This window comes from Schistocerca americana, chromosome 5, assembly GCF_021461395.2.
Source record: "Schistocerca americana isolate TAMUIC-IGC-003095 chromosome 5, iqSchAmer2.1, whole genome shotgun sequence".
Lineage (NCBI taxonomy): Eukaryota > Metazoa > Arthropoda > Insecta > Orthoptera > Acrididae > Schistocerca > Schistocerca americana.
In genome coordinates, this window is record NC_060123.1 from 96,125,324 (window position 1) to 96,151,578 (window position 26,255).

The 26,255-nt window shown below is 44.1% G+C and overlaps 1 protein-coding gene across 2 annotated transcripts in view; it reads left to right on the forward strand.

Annotated features, from left to right (window-relative positions):
• Positions 1-26,255, forward strand: part of LOC124615355 (CD109 antigen) — an 840,079-nt gene that overhangs the window by 254,628 nt on the left and 559,196 nt on the right. For both annotated transcript variants that reach the window (XM_047143167.1, XM_047143169.1), the window contains exon 2: positions 7,145-7,179. The gene's annotated coding sequence lies outside the window, so the exon portion shown is untranslated. The remainder of the gene's footprint in view (positions 1-7,144; positions 7,180-26,255) is intronic.

The following is a 26,255-nucleotide window of genomic DNA, read 5'->3' on the forward strand; positions in this document are numbered from 1 at the left end:
GGGGAGCGGTGTGCTGACATGCCCCTCCGTCTCCGCATCCGGTGACGCCTGTGGGCTGAGGATGACACGGCGGCCGGTCGGTACCGTTGGGCCTTCATGGCCTGTTCGGGAGTAGTTTAGTTTAATAGTTTTTGAGATATAAATTGAACGCGGGATCTTTTCCTGATCACAGAAATTTATTTGTAGGAAACTGTACTGGATACTGCCGAGCGGTGTGTTGCAAATTTTAAATAACCATATATTTAAAAAAAATTGGCAAGTACGACATGAGCAACAGAGAGGCATGAGGATTAATTTAGAGAGATGCGCTTCAGTTGTACTAGTATTAGTTCAAACCGGTCGTGGTTGAAGCGTATCTGTGTAAATTGGTTACCGTTGTGTATGCCTGGTGGGCACGGTGTCTTACCGACCCGCCTGTTCAGAAAGGCCTAATACGAGAGAGAACTGGCGAACAGTTGGAAAGCGCTGTCAGGCGGTGCACTGTCTTGTTGAAACGCTGTCCGTGGTTGCCAAGCCCTGCAACTGAGAGGCAAGCGGCGTTACCAGGTTCCCAAACGACCGAGAGGCTTGCCGAAAAAACAGCTCACTCCAACGCGCTGTTACGATTTGACAGGTTCTGCGCTGTTTCGCGGACGAGAAAATTTCACCCGATTTTTTTACGGGAAAATTCCGCCCGTTTCAAAAAATGAACGAAAATCTGCCCCTGATTAGAATCAAGAACCGATTTTAGATACTCATGCAGACAGTATATGGAGACCTATACCGTACGTCAGTTACAGATATTTCAATGATATTTGTAGAATATAAAGACTGCAAAATTATTTTGTATTGCCGCAGTGAGCGGAGTGCTGTGGCGGCTGCCTACAGACGCTACTTCTCGCGACAGACTCAAATGCCAACTAATTTAAATCAGAGCATAGCGAACTCCCTGCAGCAAACATTTCTGATTTTCCTCTGTCGGATGAAAGTGCGTGAACGTAGTGTGCTCTCCTCAGGAATTAAACGAATGGGATGACGTGCAACTGATTTTTATTTCGCTGATGTTCGTTTTCAAACAAACCCAATTTATTTTGATTGTTATTAATTTTTAGTTCCTATTGAAGCTATTTCGTTTTTAGTTTCATGAGGCCTTTTGTCGTATGCTGTGCTCCCCGTCAATACTGTTGTATCATCACTAGAGGAGTCCTAGCTGAGTGGTCAGCGCGACAGAATGTTAATGCTAGGGGCCCAGGATCGATTCCTGGCAGGGGCGGAGATTTTCTCCACTCAGGAACTGGGTGTTCTGTTGTCCTAATCGTGGCGTCAAATCGAAAGACTTGCACCCGGCGAACGGTCTAACCCGACGGGAGGCCCTAGTCACACGACACTTCTTTTTATCACTAGAGGGGCAGTAACAGCAGGCTGGATCGGCCACGAGAGGTTGTTGACTTCGAACGCGCACCAGTCATCGGATGTCCACTGAGTAACAAATCCATAATGAAATGAAAACGCGAAGGAACAGCCACACCTAAACAAGTACCAGGCAGACACCGGCCACTGACCGACAAAAACCGTCTAGCTTTGTGGAGGAAGGTGTAAATAACCGCACGAAATCGGCAGAAGTAATCACTCGTGAGTTCCGGAGTGTTACCAGCAGTCCAAATAGCTCAGTGACTGTTTTCTTACACGCCCTCAATTATCTGGTGCATGTATTCCAATCTCTGTCGCCCTCTACAGGTTTTACCCTCTACAGCTTCCTCTAGTGCCACGGGAGATATTCCCTGATGTCGTAACAGATGTCCTGTCATCCTGTTCCTTCTTGTCAGTTTCTTTTTTCCATATGTCTCTTTCCTCGCCGATTGTCCGGAGGACCACCTCATTCCGTGCCTTGTCAGTCCACCGAATTTTCAAAATTCTTCTGTAGCACCACGTCTCAAAGGCTTCGATTCTCTTCTGTTCAGGCTTTCCCACAGTCCGTGTTCCACTGCCATACGATGCTGCGCTCCAAAGGTACGTTCTCATCAATTTGTCCCCCACATCAAGGCCTATGTTTGATATTAGTAGACTTCTTTTCCCCAGGAATGCCCTTTTCGCAAGCGCTAGTCTGCTTTTTATGTCCTCGTAGCTCCGATCGTCATGGCTTATTTTGCTGCTTAGGTAGCAGAATTCCTTAACCTCGTCTACTTCCTGATGCTCAGGTCACCTGTTTTCTCTCTATTCTCATTTCTGCTACTTCTCATTACTTTCGTTTTTCTTCGACTTATTCTCAATCCATATTCCGTACTCATTGGATTGTTCGTTCCATTCAACAGATGCTGCAGTTTTTCTTCACTTTCACTTAGGATAGCGACGTCATCAGCGAATCTTATCAATGATATCCTTTCATCCTGAATTTTAATCTCACTCTTCAACATTTCTTTTGTTCTACTCATTGTATCTTCGATGAATAGACTGAATACTAAGCGTGAAGCCTAACACCCTTTTCAATCCGAGCACACGGGCGTGGATGTGTGTGATGTCCTTAGGTTAGTGAGGTTTAGGTAGTTCTAAGTTCTAGGGGACTTATGACCACAGCAGTTGAGTCCCATAGTGCTCAGAGCCATTTGAACCATTTTTAGCCAATCCTAGCACTTCCTTCTTGGTCTTGTTCAATGTGAGGCGAAAATATTGCCCGGGCCGAATAATTTAGTGCCCGAGAACAGAGCATTGCGCATGCCCAGGTTCAGAAGTGCCAGTGTTCACAAGTCTAGTGGTCTGTGGAATTCAGCTTGGTGTTCACATCGTCAAATAGAAGCAATATAATAGGATATTGTATATGTCCAGATTCATTGCAGTTTAACTCTTCGTATAATTGCTTTTGAAAATAATTATTTGAGAACATATACACGGTTGAAGTACCAGAACCCCACGTTGTAGAATCACTATGACGACCAGCGTTTCACGTCTGTTCCAGTAGCTGAGTGGATAGGCTGACGGCTTACGAACGTAAAGGGCGAGCGTTGTAACTAACCGGAGTCAGTAGTAATTTTTTTTTTTTATTTAGACCTGTGCAGGTAGTATTTTAAACCGTAATTCGCTACAAATTGTGCAGTTGTAGGCTTTTTTAGGTTTCATATTCTTTCAAAACATTCCATTTTGTAATAGTCTAATCTTTAAACAAACAGATAAGTGGTCATAGTAAAAATATTGAAAATGGATGTACTTATTTGTAATTACTTCCTCCGCCACCTGGTGACTATAGTTTTCAGCTAAGAGAAACGTATCAGCTGATAGGAATACTTTTCCAAGTCCTTATGCTCTGATTACACGAGCGAGTGGATGTGTCTTCCAGTATCTATCGTTTCCCGTTAATATTCGTCCTTCAACCACGGTGAGCCCATTCCACCGTTACGCAAAAAGAAAAAGGTTGGTAGCTCCTTGGTAGTCTGTCAGCTTACTGTACTCGTAGGTGCAGCATGTATCGGAGCGAATTATACTGCGGCCAGTTTTTTCATCGCGTCGCAAATGTTTCGTGCTTTATTTAATTTCTGTCATTAAATTATTTTTTTTCCTTTTTTCAGTATTCTCTTCAATAAATAACTACGGTTTGTGAATTTAATGTCTAAAAAAAAGCTTCCTTAGAAGGTAATATTTGTCTAGCCTTCCATAAAAATACTAATAACTTTCCTTGAAGGGCGATATTCATTTGGCCTCCCATAAAAATACAAGTAATACAGTAGCAAGTAGATTTGTATTTTGAAATTAATATTGTTGGCCTAATAACCATGTAGGCCTTTTACAGAAAAATGAAATGAAATAAAATAAAATGAAGAGTACACCACGTATAGCTTCAGTATTTTGTCCACATGCCATTGGCATCAAGCAAAGCTTGGATCCTTTGTGGCATGTGGAAAAAGTCCTCATCCACGGCAATTCTCTTCCATAAAGAAAGAACCAAATCCCATAGGGCATCCATATTTTGCAGAGGAGGGTGTAGCCAATTGTCCCGCAGAGTCTTATTAAGTTGAGCCCATACGTGCTCAATGGGATTGAGATCAAGTGACTTCGGAGGCCACGAAAGGCTTTGAGTAATATTCCCTCTCCTTTGAAACGAGCTCTGAATCCTATTGCTAGTGTGTGATGGATGGTTATCATGTTGGTAAGTGAGACGTCCTTCGGGAAACCAAAGTAGAGCTCCAGACGTGATTACATTTTCAAGGAAATGTTCATAGCATGCTGAATTGAACTTGCCTTGGTTACGTTCTAAAGTTCCTGCATCCGTATAAGAAGGTGCAGGCTCCCCAGAATCTGATGACCTGCTTGGCACATCATGACTGGGGGTGGATTGGTACCACCTGAGGTACTATTTCTGTTGATATTTCTCTTCATGTTGAGTCGATCGAGTGTGTGTATGGGGTCACCCTACTGGGTGACGAAGTTAACTCTCAAGGTGGTTAGCCCTTATATTTTATCAGCCGCAACTAACATGTGAACCAGACGCTGTTGGTGTACTGCCACTGACATGTGGGACCGCCGTGCCCTTGGTACTAGTTTTGGTCCACCCCAGGTATTTTATTACCCCGGTATCCACCATATCCGGTGAACATCCCCCTATCCACCAACTGGAAAGGTGCTCGGTAGGAGACTAGCAACTCCCCGACAATCATTTCTTTTTTGATTTCTTCACAGTTTTGACGTACCATTTTGCCTTAGCTTCCCAGCGCTTCCTATTTATTTCATTCCTATGTGACTTGTATTTTTGCCTTCCTGAATTTCCCTGACCATTTTTGCACTTCCTCCTTTCGTCGATCAGCTGAATTATTTCTTCTGCTACCCACGGTTTATCTGCAGTTACCGTCACTCTACCTACGTTTTTCTCTCCAGCTTCAGTGATTGCACTTCTGGGAGATGTTCATTCCTCTTCAAATGTACTGCCTACGGAGCTGTTTGTTATCGGAGCATAATAGCCTCACAGAACTTCAAGCGTATCTCTTCATCCCTTCGTACATCCGTATCCCACGCCTTTGTGCATTGAATCTTTCTGACTATTCTCTTTAATTTCAGCCTACTCGTCATCGTTACCAAATTGTGATCTGAGTCTATATCTGCCCCTGTGTACGACTTAACAATCCAATATCTGATTTCGGAAACTGCTTAATAGTGATGTAATCTAACTGAAATCTTTCCAAGACGTATACCTCCTTCTCTTGTGATTCTTGAACAGAGTATTCGCTCTCACCATCTGAAATTTATTACAGAACTTAATTAGTCTTTCTCCTCCGTCATTCCTACTACGAAGCCCACATTCTCTTGTAACCCTTTCTTCTTCTTCTCCTCTCTCTCTCTCTCTCTCTCTCTCTCTCTCTCTCTCTCTCCCCTCCCCCTCCTCCCTCCCCCCTCTCCCCTCTCCCTCCCTCCCTCTCTCTCATACAACCGCATTCAAATCTCCAATGACTATTAGATTTTCATCTCCCTTTACATACTAAATTAGCCGTTCAGTATCCTCATATACTTTCTCTGTTTCATCATCTTCTTCTTGCGACGTCGGCATGTACATCTGAACTATTGTTGTCGATGTTGATTTGCTGTCGATGCTGATGACGTCGGCATGTACATCTGAACTATTGTTGTCGATGTTGATTTGCTGTCGATGCTGATGAGACCAACCTTATCACTTAACTGTTCATAGTAACTCACTCTCTGCCATATCTTCCTATTGATAAAGAATCATACTCCAATTTTACCATCTTCTGCCGCTGTTGATATTACCCTGTAATCGTCTCACCAGAAATCTTTTGTCTTCTTTCTATTTCACTTCACTGACCCCCGCCATCTGTAGATTGAGCTTCATCATTTCCCTTTGCATTCTAGCTTCTCTATCATGTGGAAACTTTTGATATTCCACGCCCCGGTTCGTAGAACGTTATCCTTCCGTGAGCTATTCAAACCTTTTCTCATGGTCACCTCCTCCTTGGCAGTCGCCTTCCGGAGATCCGAATAGGGGACTAAGCCTAGTTGGAATCTTTTGCCAATGGAGAGGTCGTCATTACACTTTTTCGATTACATGTCACGTGTACTATGAATACACGTTATATATCTTTAGTGCTGTAGTTTCCATTGCCTTCTAGATCCTCATGCTATTGATCATTGCTGATTCTTCCGCCGTTTAGGAACAGTTTCCCACCCAAGAGCAAGAGAGTGCCCCGAACCTCCGTCCGCTCTTCGGCCTCTTTGGCAGGATGAGGGTGACTTCTTACGCCGGAAGTCTTCGGCCCCCATTGGTGATGACTTTTATCCAAAATTTAAGAATTGGTTGGGTTAGAACTGGCTACGCTATCCGTAGACCACGGGTTCACGCTAGGCAGCTGAAAAGAATAGGGTACAAGGATCGAGCAGTTTTTCGTAAGCTACACATTTCTGTAATAAGTGCTACGCGACCCTCGAAGTGCTGGAAAAGAGTGATTTGGAGTGACGAATCGCGCAGTCCCTGTGGCAATACGATAGAAGGGTTTGGGCTTAGCAGATGTGTAGAGAACTTAAAAAGCTGTCGTCACGTGTAGTTTAACAGTGAAGTACGGAGCAGATGGTGGTGGGATACGGGGTTGTTATTTCTGGTTAGGGTAGGGTACCCGTATTGCGCATAAGAAACCGCTAAATGCGGGAGGGGATATGACACATTTTAAAGCACGTTTTCCGTGTACAGTAGAAGAACTGTTGGGAGACGATGATTGTATCAGCATGGAGATCAGCCCTATCATAAAGCAGAATCTGTTAGGCAACCGTTTGAAACTGACTCTCCTGCTCAGAGCCCGGTCCTGCGCCCAATGGAACACTTACTGATGAGTTAGAAAGTCAGTACCTCCCTTGATTTCGGGTCTTGAAGAAGAGTGCACTGCCATTCCTCCACACACATTGACATAGCTCATTGAAAGTGTCACAGAAGAGATCAAGCCGTCGTAAAGACGGAGGAGGCCGGACGCACTCCGCCTATCAGTCAGTCTACAGGTACCACCGATCAGATACTGTACAGATGCCCGGCAAAACTTATTTTTATGATATTCATTAGAACTGTATTTTTAAATGTTTGTACAAGTTTCTCTCTAAGATGTGTTAAGTATTGTCCACCCAGCTTCTCGTCAATTCTTTCTTCATCTATATTTTACACAATTTCGTTTTAATTTTACAGGGTAGCAGTTTCTCAGCAGATGTGTGGCGAGTGCAGTAAGTATTAAGTTAATAACTCTTATCGTATATTAAGTTTTAGATGATTCATTATTGAAGTGGGTGTGGGACTGCGGCTCGTCATAAACTTTTACATATAAGGAATACAAACTGCCTTACTTTTTATAAAATATAATAATCACACGACTATTCTCGTCACCGCATAAGTGTCAGCTGTAAACTGAACGCGGATATCTAACCTTCAATGCATTAAGACAGGTCTCACGGATTCAATTTACATGAATTGTGCACTCCACCCATCTAGCAACAACTGTCCATTATATCTGGTTGAATTTCACAATTCAGTTAACATTAATGTACTGTAGAAAATGGTCGTGTAATTAATATACAGCTGTTGGTGTTACTGAAAGCGTAATATCGGAGCATTTAATTACTATCCTATTCCACAATTCTGTAGACTTGTAATAGGAATTACCAATTGCTAAATTAATAATCGTGTAACTCTTACATGTACTTACGCTCTACATCTACATCTACATCCATACTCATACTCCGCAAGCCACCTGACGGTGTGTGGCGGAGGGTACCTTGAGTATCTCTATTGATTCTCCCTTCTATTGCAGTCTCGTATTGTTCGTGGAAAGAAAGATTGACAGTATGCCTCTGTGTGGGCTCTAATCTCTCTTGATTTTATCCTCATGGTCTCTTCGCGAGATATACATAGGAGGGAGCAATATACTGCTTGACTCCTCGGTGAAGGTATGTTCTCGAAAATTAAACAAAAGCCCGTACCGATCTACTGAGCGTCTTCCTTGCAGAGTCTTCCACTGGAGTTTACCTATCACCTCCGTAACGCTTTCGCGATTACTAAATGATCCTGTAACGAAGCGCACTGCTCTCCGTTGGATCTTCTCTTATCTCTTATGTCGACCCTATCTGGTACGGATCCCACACCGGTGAGCAGTATTCAAGAGTGGGCGAACAAGTGTACTGTAACCTACTTCCTTTCTTTCGGACTGCAATTCCTTAGGACTCTTCCAGTGATTCTCAGTTTGGCATCTGCTTTACGAACGATTAATTTTATTTGGTCATTCCATTTTAAATCACTCCTAATGCGTACTCCCAGATAATTTATGGAATTAACTGCTTCCAGTAGCTGACCTGCTATATTGTAGTTAAAAGATAAAGGATATTTCTTTCTGTGTATTCGCAGCGCATTACACTTGTCTACATTGAGATTCAATTGCCATTCCCTGCACCATGCGTCAATTCGTTGCAGATCCTCCTGCATTTCAGTACAATTTTCCATTGTTACAACCTCTCGATATACTACAGCATCATCCGCAAATAGCCTCAGTGAACTTCCGATGTTATCCACAGGGTCATTTATGTATATTGTGAATAGCAACGGTCCTACGACACTCCCCTGCGGCACACCTGAAATCCTTACTTCGGAAGACTTCTCTCCATTGAGAACGACACGCTGCGTTCTGTTATGTAGGAACTCTTCAATCCAATCACACAATTGGTCTGATAGTCCATATCCTCTTACTTTGTTCATTAAACGACTGTGGGGAACTGTGTGAAATGCCTTGCGGAAGTCAAGAAACACGGCATCTACCTGGGAACCCGTGTCTATGGCTCTCTGAGTCTCGTGGACGAATAGCGCGAGCGGGTTTCACGCGATTATCTATTTTGCAACCCATGCTGATTCCTACAGTGTAGATTTCTAGTCTCCGGAAAAGTCTTCATACTCTAACATAATACGTGTTCCAAAATTGCACAACTGATCGACGTTAGAGATATAGGTCTATAGTTCTGCACATCTGTTCGACGTCCCTTCTTGAAAACGGGGATGAATTGTGCGCTTTTCCAATCTTTTGGATCGCTACGCTCTTCTAGAGACCTGCGGGGCAAGTTCCTTCGCGTACTCTGTGTAAAATCGAACTGGTATCCCATCAGGTCCAGTGGCCTTTCCCCTTTTGAGCGATTTTAATTGTTCCTCTATCCCTCTGTCATCTATTTCGATATCTACCATTTTGTCACCTGTGCGACAATCTAGAGAAGGAACTACAGTGCAGTCTTCCTCTGTGAAACAGCTTTGGAAAAGACATTCAGTATTTCGGCCTCTAGTCTGTCATCCTCTGTTTCAGTACCATTTTGGTCACAGAGTGTCTGGACATTTTGTTTTGATCCACCTACCGCTTTAACATAAGACCAAAAGTTCTTAGGATTTTCTGCCAAGTCAGTACATAGAACTTTACTTCCGGATTCATGAACGCCTCTCGCATAGCCCTCCTCACACTACATTTCGCTTGTAATTTTTGTTTGTCTGTAAGGCTTTTGCTATGCTTATGTTTGCTGTGAAGTTCCCTTTGCTTACGTAGCAGTTTTCTAACTCGGTTGTTGTACCACGGTGGCTCTTTTCCGTCTCTTACGATCTTGCTTGGCACATACTCATCTAATCATATTGTACGATGGTTTTGACCTTTGTCCACTGATCCTCAACACTATGTGTACTTAAGACAAAACCTTTGTATTTCGCCGTCCAATACTCTGAAATCTGGTTTTTGACACTTTTGCTAAACAGAAAAATCTTCCTAGCTTTTTTTAATATTTATATTTACGGCTGAAATCACCGATGCTGTAACCGCTGTATGATCGCTGATTCCCTGTTCTGCGTTAACTGTTTCAAATAGTTCGGGTCTGTTTGTCACCAGAAGGTCTAATATGTTATCGCCACGAGTCGGTTCTCTGTTTGACTGCTCAAGATAGTTTTCAGATAATGCACTTAAAAAATTTCACTGGATTCTTTGTCCCTGCCACCCGTTATAAACGTTTGAGTCTCCCAGTCTTATATCTGGTAAATTAAAATCTCCGCCCAGAACTATAACATGGTCGGGAAATCTACTAGAAATATTTTCCAAATTGTCCTTCAGGTGCTCTGCCACAACAGCTGCTGAGCCAGGGGGGCTACAGAGACATCCAATTACACTGTTTGAGCCTGCTTTAACCATGACCTTCACCCAAATTATTTCGCATCTCCGTCAATTTCCTTCGATACTATTGCGCTTTTTATCGCTGTAAGCACTCCTCCCCCTTCACTGTCCAGCCTGTCTCTGCGGTATACATTCCAATCGGAGTTTAGAATTTCATTACTGTTTACATCTGGTTTCAGCCAACTTTCCGTCCCTAGTAGTATGTGGGCATTGTGACCGTTTATTAATGAGAGCAGTTCTGGGACCTTTCTATAGACGCTCCTGCAGTTTACTATTACCACACTAATATTGTCATTCCCTGTTGCGTTTCGCCTACTGCTACCTTGTCGCGTCTCAGGAGGCGTCATGTCGGGCCTAGGGAGGGAATTCACTAACCTAAAAATCCCACATGTGCACTCCACACGTACTCCGCTACCCTTGTAGCCGCTTCCTGCGTGTAGTGCACGCCTGACCTATTCAGGGGACCCTACATTTCTCCACCCTATAGCGGAGGTCGAGAAATTTGCACCCCAGATCTCCGCCGAATTGCCTGAGCCTCTGGTTTAAGCCTTCCACTCGGCTCCAAACCAGAGGACCGCGATCGGTTCTGGAAACGATACTACAAATAGTTAGCTGAGATTCCACCCCGCGAGCGAGGCTTTCCGCCTTCACCAACTCCGCCAACCGCCTGCATGAACTGAGGATGACCTGTGAACCCAGACGGCAGGAGTCTTTGGTGGCGACATGAGCAACACTTTGCAGCCGGGTGCACCCAGTGCTCTCTATCGCCGCCGGCAGGGCCTCCTCCACATCAGGGATGAGACCCCCGGCAAGCAGACAGAGTGAACACTGGCCTTCTTCCCCGACCTTTCCGCTCCAGACAGTAGACCGTTGTTGCTGTGATTATGAAGCTTTTTTGTATAGAATTGAATTGCGAGGTAAAGGTACACGCATCTGTTGCATTATACCGCGTCTTGCACTAGTTGTCGCCAGTTTGAACTTCGGTAGTTAACGGTAATTTATGGTACCAATAGTTTTACAGTTAGAACTTCTTTTTAACAGAAATCGTAATACGTCGATTCGCAGTGTGCATCTTTTGCAGCGAAACAAACACCTTCAGTGCTCATCGTACATGGCGTAGCAAGAACAATTCATTCGATTCTTGCAAGTACTAGGAGGCGCTCACGGATGATGCTGTTAGTATCATTTAGGAAACACTCAGTCCTTGTTTTGTTTTCTACATGGACATGGATAGTCTCCGAATCACGTTTGTGTCTGGCAGACGATTCATCGATCGAGCTTCACAGTTGTCTATAATTCCAATCGCGTATAGCGCGCGGAAACAACGAACGCCTATATGTTTCCGTACGAGTTCTGATTTCCCTTATTTTATCATGGTGATCGGTTCTCTCTATGTAGGTCGGCGTCAACAGAATATTCTCGCATTCGGAGGAGAAAGTTGGTGAGTGGAATATCGTGAGAAGATTCCGCCGCAACGAAAAACGCCTTTGTAATAAAGATGTCCACCCCAAATCTTGTATCATTTCAGTGACACTCTCTCCCCTATTTCCGATAATACAAAACTTGCTGCCCTTCTGTGAACTCTTCCGATGTACTCCGTCATTCCTGTCTGATAACCGGGCAGCAATATGCTAAAAGAGGACGGACAAGCGTAGTGTAGGCAGTCTCCTTAGTAGATCTGTTACGTTTTCTAAGTGTCCTGCCAATAAAACACAGTCTCTGGTTAGCTTTCCCCACAACATTTTCTGTTTGTTCCTTCCATTTTAAGTTGTTCGTAATTGTAATTCCTAGGTATTTCGTTGAATTTATGGGCTTTAGATCTGACTCGAGTATCGTGTAAACGAAGTTTAACGAATTCCTGTTGTCACTCGTGTGGATGACCTCACACTTTTCGTCATTTAGGGTCAATTGCCAATTTTCGCAACATACAGATATCGTTTCTAAATCGTTTTGTAATATCTTTTGAGCTTCTGATGGCATTATTAGTCGGTAAACGAGGCCGTCATCTGCAAACCACCTAAGATGGCTGCTCAGATTGTCTTAAAAATCGTTTACACAGATGAGGAACAGCAAGCGGCCTATGACACTATCGTGGGGAACGCCAGAAATCACCTCTGTTTTACTCGATGACTTCCCGTCAGTTACTACGAACTGTGACCTTTCTGACAGGAAATCACTAATCCAGTCACATAACTGAGACGATATTCCATGAGCACGCAATATCACTACAAGCCGATTGTGTGGTACAGTGAGCCATCCGGAAATCCAGAAATACGGAATCAATTTGAAATCCCTTGTCAGTATCAGTCAAGGCGTCATACTAGCAAAGATAGTGGACGTTGTATGGGAGTAGGTTGTTCTTTGTGCCTTACAGTAACATTTAGTATTGTATTTTGCAATGGTTCTAATCTGACAACACTTAGAAGCGTTCCTTTCTGCAGTAACTCAACGCGAGCAAAATAATTGGCTGCCCTTGTAACTACTTTCAGTATGTAATATCCAGCCTTAAAGCACAGCAACAGAAGTTAGTATCGTGTAAAACCGAATCATTCAAATCTTAATTACTGAACTAGAGACTGGACTGTGTGTATCATACGTAAAAGCTTTGTACAAGGTGCTGATTTAAATCTGGCGGCCGGGTAAGATTTATGATTGCCAAATTGCACCGTTTCCAGAGTCATAAAAACGAACAGTGCACGAGACACCACACAGTACAGGCCACCTATGAAACTTAAAGAAAGTGCTATGGCGTATTGTATGGTGATTAGTGACGGGGTAACTAAATGCCGTTGAAAAGATGACGAGCAACGCTGGAGTAAGCACAAGCACGCTGGAAATTAAACGTGTGAGCGCCTCCTACTCGCGAAAGAGGACGAGGAGCCGACTGCGGCCACCTGCCGATTTGTCGACTTCGGTGCTACGGCCTTTTTCACAAGAATTCTCGTCACTCCCGTAACATAACTAAAAAATGTAGAACGGACGGACTGTAGGCATGTATACCAGTCTCAATAAAAAGGTGTGTACGATTTCTTAAATAGTTCCAATATGCAGTTCCCTTTTTTTTTTGTGCTCTCGGCTAGCTTCATTCATAGTTTAAATTAGAACTAGAACTACTTTCAATCTGGAATATTAATGAAGGCCAAAATGTCGGTTTAAAATCGATAAGCTGATTTTCACAGCTTTCCACCAAAATAGCATTTTATTTTGGTCAGTGATTACTAGCATATGGACTATCAGACCAATTGTGTGATTGGATTGAAGAGTTCCTAGATAACAGAACGCAGCGTGTCGTTCTCAATGGAGAGAAGTCTTCCGAAGTAAGAGTGATTTCAGGTGTGCCGCAGGGGAGTGTCGTAGGACCGTTGCTATTCACAATATACATAAATGACCTTGTGGATGACATCGGAAGTTCACTGAGGCTTTTTGCGGATGATGCTGTGGTATATCGAGAGGTTGTAACAATGGAAAATTGTACTGAAATGCAGGAGTGTCTGCAGCGAATTTGACGCATGGTGCAGGGAATGGCAATTGAATCTCAATGTAGACAAGTGTAATGTGCTGCGAATGCATAGAAAGATAGATCCTTTATCATTTAGCTACAATATAGCAGGTCGACAACTGGAAGCAGTTAATTCCATAAATCATCTCGGAGTACGCATTAGGAGTGATTTCAAATGGAATGATCACATAAAGTTGATTGTCGGTAAAGCAGATGCCAGACTGAGATTCATTGGAAGAATCCTGAGGAAAGTCAGTCCGAAAGCGAAGGAAGTAGGTTACAGTACGCATGTTCGCCCACTGCTTGAACACTGCTCAGCAGTGTGGAGTCCGTACCAGATTGGGTTGATAGAAGAGAGAGAGAAGATCCAACGGAGAGCAGCGCGCTTCGTTACAGGATCATTTAGCAATCGCGAAAATGTTACGGAGATGATAGATAAACTCCAGTGGAAGACTATGCAGGAGAGACGCTCAGTAGCTCGGTTCGGGCTTTTCTTGAAGTTTCGAGAACATACCTTCACCGAGGAGTCAAGCAGTATATTGCTCCCTCCTACGCATATCTCGCGAAGAGAGCATGAGGATAAAATCAGAGAGATTAGAGCCCACACAGAGGCATACCGGCAATCCTTGTTTCCACGAACAATACGAGACTGGAATAGAAGGGAGAAGCGATAGAGGTACTCAGGGTACCCTCCGCCACACACCGTCAGGTGGCTTACGGAGTATGGATGTAGATGTAGATGTCTACGTTTAATGACGATGAATGTGCATGAATGGGTGCTGCCTCTAATGCCGCGCGGGGTTGCCGTGCAGTCTGGGGCGCCTTGCCACGGTTCGAGCGGCTCCCCCCGTCGGAGGTTCGAGTCCTCCCTTGGGCATGGGCATGTGTGTGTGTGTGTGTGTGTGTGTGTGTGTGTGTGTGTGTGTTGTCTTTAGCGTTAGTTTAAGTTAGATTAATTAGTGTGTAAGCCTAGGGACCGATGACTCCAGCAGTTTAGTCCATTATTAGTTACAACAAATTTCAACTGCCTGTGCTTGTGGCGAATGTCTGTGCTGTTACGACTGTGGGGGTGATTTTTTTGAATTTTGTCTTGCGCCCTCCACATATACGAAATCTTACCGATTTGTTAAGATAATTACGGAAGATCGGTGACTCAGCGATGATTTAGCAGACTATAAATCATTAAGCTCTCTCCGGTCCGCCCCCGGTAGCTGAGTGGCGCCGGTACGGTAGCTCAGCTTGTTCGGTCAGAGGGCTGCGTGCTCTCTGTAATAAAAAAAAACTGAGTAAAGGAATCAATGATCAACTGGAACAAATGTCTTGCGACGTCCGCCCGGACCAAACGCAACGAACTATATCGAACAAAACCGAAGGAAAAAAAAAGTGGTCAGATTTTCTCCACTCAGGGACTGGGTGTTGTGTTGTCCTAATCATCATTTCATCCCCATCGACGCGCAAGTCGCCGAAGTGGCGTCAAATCGAAAGACTTGGACCCGGCGAACAGTCTACCCGACGGGAGGCCCTAGTCATACATCATTTGCATTTTAGCTCTCCCCGGACATTAATCGGTCACTTATCACTTCTTACACGTCCGGCAATGTCTGTTAGTGTGGAAAGATGCCGAGTTGCGCCGTGGTTCGAAATCCATGTTGAACTGTGGGTCCACCTGTGAAGGACTGGGTGAGTCTGTTCTTAAAAGTCGTAGAAGGCAACGGCGTACCACCTGCAGCAGGACCGTGGTTAGTAAAGCAGTGAGGTGGTCGGAACGATCTCGGGCTTTCCTTTTATCTAAGATAATTAGAGGACAGCACTGCTGTACAGCGTCGTAATTAACTGTTGTATTATGTTGTGTATGCCCCGTGTTGTTTCCACGGTGTTTAGACGTCCACTGATGATATGTCCCGCTGCAACACTGCGAAGAAGAATGGAGGGAGGGCAGGATCTGCTCAGATGCTCGTCTCGTGGAGAGGAACGTGGCCAGCAAGCTGAGTTGCGGCGTCGGTTCTACTTCGGAAGCGAAACTCGGCAGACACCATCTTGTGTATTCAGTGTTATGCAGCTGAACTCGGGATTTGGTGGGTTTTTGTGTTCGGCGTAGGCTGTATGGATGTCAGTTGTTCCAAAGCACCGGCACGTTGAGGATGTCTGGAAGACGCGTCGTTTTTGGTACGATTTGCTACAGTAAAATGACAGGAAACTACACATCGACAGTTGAAACTTACAAGTTCCCACAAATTACTGCAGTTACTGCTAGTCAAACTTGTATAACTAGCTGTTACCCGCAGCTGCTCTTGCGCGTCAGTAAAATGAAACGAAATTCAATGTGAGTACGGCGTTACTTCCCAGGAGACCCTATTCGGGACGTTTTGCCGCGTGTTGCAAGCAAGTTATTAACTGACGAAAAAAGAAAATTAGAGTTTGTAGTACGGTGCAGCGCAGATTTTATAACATTTCTTTGTGCAATAACGTTAGATGCCCTCACTTTTCTGCGTGTATCATCCGCGGCTGCGCTTGCGTATCATAATCAAATGCAACCTCACTAAAAACCTCCAACGTTCTACATGTAAAGGCACGACGCCCTTTCTTTTGTCGTACAGCATTTAAAGGACGTCATTGTTGGGTCTCCAAGCGTCTCTGAAGCTGTAAGGGACTAATGACGCCGAGCGGCTAAAATGCGACTGGCTATTGATTGAAATTAGAACACAAGCAGGCGTGAACACGTTGAGGGCCGTGTAAGTGTTGTATTCATTATTTTGAATCGCCTTACATATAACATTTCAAACAATAAAAGCATATTGATAAATGTGACAAAGTTCAAAAGTGAAAGAGTAATTATCGTTACATATTTCGCGTCAAATTCTTCAAATTAATAAATATCTTGTACTGAACACTTTCTTAGATAGTCTGTGCTCTTCCCCGCGTTCAAGCTACCTCCGTACCAAATTTCATCAAAAACGGTTCAGCGGTTTAGTTGTGAAAGCGTTACTTGAGCCGTGAAAGTATGCCGTATCATTGTTTCGGCGCCCAATGGTGATTTATCAAAAGCAATTTCTTGTAGTTAAATATCAAATAAGGACATCTGTAGTTACAACCTATAGACGTTTGTACAAATAGTGTATCATGTAACTGAGACATTGCTGTCCCGCTGAAACCAAAGCATTGTGTAGAAGCATACCTCACTAACCTTACTGTGTTCAGTGCGACTGAGAGAACGCGTATGTGTGGTGTTTGTCCGCCAGTTACAACTACCATAATCGACAGAGCAGTGAACTACCATGCGAAAGGCAGCAAGTTCGCCTCTAGCTTAGTTAGAATTTTTCCACTATTTTGTTTTATAAAAGATTCTGCGACTTTGTTATTAATTTAATCGAAGTATAATCTGCAATATTCGATGATACTTACTAGAGATAGTGTAGTTTGTGCAGTTCTTTTTGCATAGGACAACGACCGGAATGTTTCCCCAGTGGCTAGAAATGTTAACCTAACTGCCAGTCTATGTCACATAGCAAACACAAGTTATGCCATGAAAGTTTTCGCTAATAAGTGACTTTATATGAAGCATGTGTACCTATCCCTTGCTTTTGCAGACTGCTTCATGGTTGCCTCTTGCTGGTAAATGCTATTTTCAGTGATCGTGAGCAGCATCGAAAAAGTCAATTCATCCATTAAAATATTACGAAACGAATCTTGATCTCTGAAGCTATGTGACAAAATACTTTGAAGAGTGATGGTAAAATACTTTGAAGAGCGATGGTAGTCAACACAACGTTGAGAATACGGATATTATGCATGCACAAACTGACATTATACACTTTACTTTGACTACATTTAATTTAAAACGGAAAATGTGATGGAGATTTAATAGGAGTAAGTTTGAAAAATCTCTACTCGTCTCTATCTCAGATCGTTGTGCAGCATATGCAGTGTTTATTTGCCAGCAATTCGGTTGTCTCGCCATCAGCGAGTCGAGAATCTTCTAAGCGGTTTGCTCCGCGCTTCTTCGACGGCCAGTAACAGAGTAAACGGTGGTATTTTACGCGTGTCGTTTCTCGTAAACAAACGGTGTGACTAGCGCCAGATGCAGCCGAAAACTGCCGCCAGAGAGCACTGTGCTCGCAGATCCGGACAGCACTGAGAGACTCACGTTACTGTCTATTCTGAAAGTGTTGTCCACCGCGTATCCAGTTTTGCAGGAGAGTTTTTGTTCTTGAAGGTGCAGTTCGTCTTATGCAGCTAAAGGGAAGACTGGTTTTATTGTGCCATACGCGTTCCACTTCTGTTTATTTTGTTTTCGATTTTGCTTGTTGGTATTCCAGTTGCTGTGGGTTTATATGTCGATTGTCATTTTTTATTTGTAGGTCAATGTTGCTATTTGAGTTTACAGTTTGCCATTTGGAGATAGTGGAGTGGAACTGTGGACACTAGAAGATGGAGTGCCAAGCGGAGAAAACGGAATATTTCCGATGTATTCTTCTGTTTGAGTTCAATATATGGGTGACAGCAGCGAAGGCACCCGTAAACATCAGCCGTGTGTGGGGAAATTTCATTGGACAGAGCACAGCAAGAAACTGGATTTCTTATTTTAAGGAGGATCGTTTTGATATCAATGATTCTCCACATTCAGGAATACCTTCAGGGTTTAATGAAGATCTTTTAAACGAATTAATCCGCAACTATCCACGTCAGTGTACTCGAGAACTGCCAAATCTGATGAATTGTGACCATCGTGCGACATTTACGTGCAATGGGGAAGGCTCAAAAATCGGTTTCATGGGTCCCGCATGCTCCAAGCCAAAATCACAAAGACCAGTGGGTGACCGAATGTGCAACAGTGCTTCCTCGTCATCTACTGGCTCGTGAACAGCACAGACAGTTCCTGTCCTGGATGGTTACTAGTGACGAGAAATGGTCTTTATGCTAACTTAAGGAAAAGACAGGAATGGTTGGACCCAAACAAAGCTGCAAGTCCCTGTACATGTACTTGTGCGTATCCACAAAGATTATGTAACTGGTGGGAGAGCGACAGTGCAGCTAGCCATCACTGCTGACATTTACTTTAAACAACTGAGACGTCTTGCAGACGCAGTCCAAGACCAAGGAGCAGGAAGACAGCTTGTGGTGGTGCCCGCCCTAATCGTGCTAGACTGACAACACTACACAGTAGTTGGGTTGGGAAGTCATTATGCACCCACCTTACTCATGTGGTCTTGCGTCCCCAGGTTTTCACCTATTTCGAAAAGCAACCATTACAAATATTAAGTGAGCAGACAGATTTGCGGAATTGTAGGTTGTAACGTAGCTACAACCAATATTGCCTATGTTCGTCTGTGAAACTGAACTCGATAAGCAACCTGAGCTATCAGTAAACGGAATCTGACCTGCATAACACTGTGTTCGTGTTGTATGAGTGTCAGCTTCACTGTCATTTAAGCCCTCAACAGATCGTTACATGGAAAACTTAAAACTAACATTTGGATAAGCTATCTGACTGCGTTTTTGAACAAGAATTTACAAGTGATACAGAATCTGACTTGTGCAACGAAATTTACTAGACTAGAGTACATTACATGTTGTGGTGTGGCAATGTCTCTGTTTAGGCCCTAAGTATTACACTCACCTCTGTAGATAACTGCCTTTCTCCATGTGGTTTACAGCAATGTGCAGCAGCAGCGGCTAAAGCTTATTGTTACTAAGAATGAATTTAACCCTGAAATGCTGCCCAAGAATTTTTGACGATCACTGCAACCCATTCATCGATTCGACGACCACCACCACTTTTCACGTGTAATAACAGCAGTTTATGTAGATTTGAGCCTCGAGATATATGTAATACTCGTTTACAATCAATAACATATCAAAATTTCAAAATAAGTAGGTTTCAAGCGAGGACTAGTATGGGGATATAGGTAAAGAACTATTTCATAATTAGGTTTGGTTAGGTGTTTATTAATGTAAGAGCAAACAATTAAATTCCTTCTGTCTTTTGGGCATCAGTCGCTTGAAAATCTGTAAGAAAAGAACAATATAACTATGTAACAATAAGCATTACAATAGATTCCACTGTAACAGTCAGAGTAATACTGTAAGAATAAAAGTAACTCATTAATATATAGAGATTTAGAAACTAAAAGAAACACCTGTTCTTCAGGGGCTCCTCACCATGCATGTTCGTGAGTTGAAGACAAGTAAATAAATGCTTTTGAACGTGTACATTACATACTACTACAGCCACTTGGTAATTAAGAGTACACAAATATCATACATATATATATCGGAGCTCATAAAGAAGCCAAACAATCTCCACAAAGCATGTGTTTATGATCCCCACAAATATTTTTATTGCACTTTTCGCATATTGATTTTGTCATTCTTCGTTTTTTTGTAAGCACAGTATGCACATATTTTTCTATCGCCATGAAGACGACTAGGTTGTTGGATAGGTTGTTGGTGGTTATTATCAGCTGGTTGCATAACATTCAGGCATCTGCATATCATACTTCTGAGCAATCGTGGGATTGGTTGGGTGTGTCGAATGTGCATCCAAGGAGACATTAATTCGTCAGCCGATGTCATGGCGAACGAAAACTTTGTAGGTGCTCTTTGGTTATTCGGAAGATTGGCAACATAGATGACATAGGAGTTGTGAATAACTATGTTCACCATGTTATAGAAGAGGAAGAGAGGCCAACGTCTAGTTTTTCTACCACAATTCATATTACTGCACGCTTGGTCCAAGGTATCCACTGCTCCTTTTGTAGAATTATAATTCATTACAATTTGTGGTTTGCCAGTTTCTTCAATTTGCGGTTGTCAAAATACATCGTATAAATAAGAATAACCATTTTATTTTTCCTGGTTGGTTTGAACGAAACTGCGGTGATGTCCTCGGAAAACAAGAAGCAACTTGAGCTAGGGCCCCTATTCATGAACTTGGGATCTGTAAAATCCTTCAGTAGTTCTCGCTTATTTTTCTTTATTGTCCCAAGCATGGTGAGTAAGGTCTTTGCAAGAGGTTTGCTACTGAACCAGTTGTCACGCGTCAAGTTACGGTTAGAATTACTCAGTCTCCACAAGTTTAGTAGTGATGAATTCGCTAAAGGACATTTCTCTTGGGAGGGTTGTTTTGCCGGTGTATATTTCAGCATTGAACATGTAGCTTGTTGAGTGATAGCATATCATGAAAATTTTAACCCCGTACTTATTGGGTTTCGATGGAAGGTACGTCTTGAAAGGACAACGGCCTCGATATCCAACCAGCTGCTCGTCAATAGTAACATAAGGGCTTGGTCTGTAGTTGATTTTACAATTTATAAGGAATGGGTCCCATATGGCAGACAAGAAGGCCAATCTGCCTATCTTCCGCCTTTCTGCTCTCGTTTCTTTGTCATCGAATCGCAAGCAATTTATGAGAAACTTGAATCTTGATGATGATATTGCGACTCGATATCTTTCTCCGGACCTCGTTGTACCAAACAGAACGTCAACTGACATGTGAGTGTCCTTTTTAGCAGCACCTATCACAAGCCATCCAAACAACGAGTCGGATTCAGCATTTGTTACTTCTTTTGTGAAGCTAGGCGAATCTTTGTATTGAGAACGTTGTGTTTTTATTTCATCGTTGGTGTAAGTAATCATTGCGCCCAACGTACTGTATTTGAAGTGGGTGTTGTCTTCCAGCTGTAGCTACCACCTGTCCAGGTACTAAGAAATTCACTCTTCTCAGGCGGCACAGGAGGCGATGTAATGGTTGAGCTGTTAGTTTCAGGTACCCTTTTTTTATGACGCCCTGTTCGTTTGTTTTTCTGCATGGATTCAGAAGTTGAGGTTGAGGCTTGAATGATGTGGTTTGCAATTTCCTGTTCCACGTCGTCGATGGGTCGACGATTGTTCTCATCACCATCTGACTCTGAACTCGAGGAAGGCTCATAGTAAGGGTCGGCGTCTTCTGACATGTTCAACAACTCATCTTCAGAGTCCTCTTCCTCTGACGGCAGCACGTCGCCCAAATCTTCTTCTAAAAGTGCTCTGATTTTGTCATCATCCATGCGTCTTCTACTCGAAGCCATGTTCTACAGACAAAATGAAGAGTGTTGTTATTACTACCAAAATATGTGACGAATTTACTACTGGAACTACACTACTTCTAGTAAATGTGCGCTGTTATTGCTACCCCTTCGTCATATAAACGAAGGAATTTTATTCTGTAATGCTACCCATTAGTCGCTCTGACGAATATGGTTTCTTCTCTTACTGCTACTCATTCGTCGTGTCGACGAACCGACATCTAAACAATTGAAGGAAACTCACCAGGGGCTGCGTGCCGCCGACTGCTCGTGCCAAGGTCACGTAGACTACTTACCACTCGAAGCATAGCTGAGCGCGCACGACGCTAGGCAGTGGGACTGTGGCTCAGTACAGTAACATCCTTGCATGTTCGTCGCATCGACGAAGGGTACCATTCCAGGCTTAAGGAGTTTGCGTGGGTCCTGTTAACTACTGAATAACTTTTGAGAAGGGATTTCATTAATCAAGTCTATTCAAAACTTCAGAATCATCAAGAACAAGTATTAATAACGACAATGACAAATGACATGTGTCAATAATGGCTGAGTGTCAGATTAACAAATTATTTCAATATCAAAGTTACATTAACATTTCGTAACGACTGCATATTTTTTACATGTGAAGAATAATTATTATTATTATTTGGATGATAAAGAGGCTTCTTTCACTGACAAGGAAAACATGGGATTATTGCAAACTCGGACTAACAATCACGAGCGTAACACTGCAATTGCTTTTGCGCCATGCTTGCGAATTTTATCTTGAATTCCGTCTTCAAGCGTAGTTAAGCCACCAAAATCTCTCCTGCAGATATAAATGAAATCAGGCTTCGAGTGTGGTAAGATCTGCCGTCACCGACGTGAGGGAGGCGTGACACGTCTTCTGTCTCCGAGGTCTCGACCGACACTACACTTCCTCTCTCGCAGACTGACCCCGTCTCACAACAATGCTTAGAATCGCGCTCCCGTGTTTCCCCCTCAGACTGTTACTATAGATATCAGAGTGCTTACTCAGTGCGAAGAATAGTGTTCACTATATTGTTTTATGTAATGGAGAGTTCTGCCACACTCCTGACAAGGTTTTAGCATTCATAAAGAGGTGGCAACGCTCTTGTCAGAAGCCACGTTTCATCATTCAGTCCTCTGGACTCTAATTGTGTTAGAATATCTGAAGGGATAAGAGGCTTTCGCTACGAGGTGATGGATGTTTAGTCGGGCAGTTGGAGGTGCGGCGGCCTGTTGACAGAGGAAACTGCGCGGAGTGCAGGGCCCCGCCGGCAGTCACCAGATCTCGCTCTGGCGAGGCGCCCTAAGGGCCAGCAGCCGGCAGCCCGCCGAGCTCTCACCCTTTGTACCGGAACGTCCCACCTAACTAAACACAGAGGGCTGCCAGTGGACGTGCAACAAGTTGCGAGTAAATTTGCTCGTCAGACTTCAAGTTGGCTGCCACCTGCAGCAACACTAGCAACTTCACACAGAGAGGACCGCAGACATTTCCCTGGCACTGTGCTCTTACTGCTCGTTACCGGGCGACAGTCGAAAAATGCAGAGGCGAGCGGGTAGAAATTGAATGAAATGTCACGTATGAGAGTAAAACAAAAAAAGAAACAATGCGTACAAATCTCCTGTTAACACAGCAGAATATTATTGTGTACTTGAAGAAAAGCTGCCAGTTAGTTCGGAAGAAGTGGAAACGTAATACAGCACCAAGCGAAAAAAATTGGAAAAGCTGTAAAACAGAGATCATGCTAAGAAGTAACTCCGACAGGATTGTCGCGGCTGTTTTTGACTTCATTGTTGAGAGGGACAGTGAAGTGAAATTAAATTTCAGGACGGGTTCAAAATGGTTCAAATGGCTCTGAGCACTATGCGACTTAACTTCTGAGGTCATCAGTCGCCTAGAACTTAGAACTAATTAAACCTAACTAACCTAAGGACATCACACACATCCATGCCCGAGGCAGGATTCGAACCTGCGACCGTAGCGGTCGCTCGGCTTCAGGACGGGGTGTAATCTGCTAAGGCAACACGTACCGCTGCCAAGACCGCAGAAGACAGGGCTTTGTAGGAAAATAAATACCTTAAAAGTACTGCTAAAGAGCTTAAGTATCGTACACAGCCCCAAAGTACACTACTTGCCATTAAAATTGCTGCACCACGGAGATGACGTGCTACAGACGCGAAATTTAACTGACAGGAAGAAGATGCTGTGATATGCAAATGATTTGCTTTTCAGAGCATTCACACAAGGTTGGCGCTGGTGGCGACACGTACAACATGCTGACATGATGAAAGTTTCCAACCGATTTCTCATACACAAACAGCAGTTGACCGGCGTTGCCTGGTGAAACGTTGTTTTGATGGCTCGTGTAAGGAGGAGATATGCGTACCATCACGTTTCCGACTTTGATAAAGGTCGGATTGTAGCCTATCGCGATTGCGGTTTATCGTATCGCGACATTGCTGCTCGCGTTGGTCGAGATCCAATGACTGTTAGCAGAATGTGGAATCGGTGGGGTCAGGAGCGTAACACGGAACGCCGTGCTGGATCCCAACGGCCTCGTATCACTAGCAGTCGAGATGACAGGCATCTTATCCGCATGGCTGTAACGGATCGTGCAGCCACGTCTCGATCCCTGGGCCAACAGATGGGGACGTTTGGAAGACAACCACCATCTGCACGGACAGTTCGACGACGTTTGCAGCAGCGTGGACTATCAGCTCGGAGACCGCGGCTGCGGTTACCCTTGACGCTGCATCACAGACAGGAGCGCCTGCGGTGGTATACTCAACGACGAACGTGGGTGCACGAATGGCAAAACGTCATTTTTTCGGATGAATCCAGGTTCTGTTTACAGCATCATGATAGTCGCATCCGTGTTTGGCGACATCGCGGTGAACGCACATTGGAAGCGTGTATACGTCATCGCCATACTGGCGTATCACCCGGCGTAATGGTGTGGGGTGCCATTGGTTACACGTCTCGGTCGCCTCTTGCTCGCATTGACGGCACTTTTATCAGTGGACGTTACATTTCAGATGTTACGACCCGTGGCTCTACCCTTCATTCTATCCCTGCGAAACCCTACATTTCAGTAGGATAATGCACGACCGCATGTTGTAGGTCCTGTACGGGCCTTCTTGGATACAGAAAATGTTCGACTGCTGCCCTGGCCAGCACATTCTCCAGATCTGTCACCAATTGAAAACGTCTGGTCAATGGTGGCCGAGCAACTGGCTCGTCACAATACGCCAGTCACTACTCTTGACGAACTGTGGTATTGTGTTGAAGCTGCATGGGCAGCTGTACCTGTACACGACATCCAAGATCTGTTTGACTCAATGCCCAGGCGTATCAAGGCCGTTATTATGGCCAGAGGTGGTTGTTCTGGGTACTGATTTCTCAGGATCTATGCATCCAAATTGCGTGAAAATGTAACCACATGTCAGTTCTAGTATAATATATTTGTCCAACGAACGTGACGGGCGGCGTAGCGGCACCCATGGACATAGAAGTGGAGCAGCCTGCTCTCCCTCCTGACGGGGAGGTCGAGCCGCGGGCACACGACGAGGAGACGCACACTAAGACACCCCCACTTGCTGCGGCGGAGACTGAATGCCTGCCGCTCCCTACGGAGTACAGCGTGCAGCCTGTGCTGCAGAAGGTCGCCGCGTCTCTTCGTGACGGGACATACCCGCACCTGGACAACCCCTATCCATTTACTCCACGAAACCGGCCCTTCCGCACCAGCCCTACGGACCAGTGAGAAACAACAAGGCTCTTAGAGGACTGGTATCGAGGAAGGACCTGACCATCATCAACCAGCACCCCGTCTTTACGCCACGGACTGGGAACACATCTTTGTGATCTCAGAACGGGGCGCAGCGGCTGAGAAAGTGCGTCCGGAAGTGCAACAGCATCCAGCATACCAGCAATTCCTGGAGCTCGGAGAGAACCCCACCAAGGAGAGAACGTACCAATTCATGGCCCAAAATCCGGATTTCTTAGGCGTATTATGCCGTCGAGACAATCCTGAGGACAATCCAAGCAGTTAGGCCAACAAATACAAAAGAGAGGTCCATGCAGGAACAGCAGCCATGCTGCTTACCCTGCCCTCACACCTGGCAGATGACGCCAGAGATACACAGTGAGTGAATGTTTTCATTTTTTCCATATGCAATTTTAATGGCCAATGGCCAATGTAAAAGTACTGGGCTGTAGAGGGGAGAGAACTGATTCGCCAAGTACCGAAATTGAGGAGTGCACTTATAAAAAATATTGAGCTATCTAGGAACAAGATTACACAGGTGGCCGAGAAGAGGTCGATGCAGTCCAGTATACCGTCCTTTAGGATCTACTGGCATCAAACGTGGGCATCGTAATACGATGTCAGTTTCTGATATAAATTTTGTAAAACTTGATTGTGGGCCACAAGGAAGTTGGAGTATAAAAAAACCTTAGCGTGTGAAGGGCGTTGTTACATAAGGATATTAAAAATGAAATGGCCAAGTGAAGTGTGAAGAGAAGAAATAACAAAAATAATAGCAGAATAA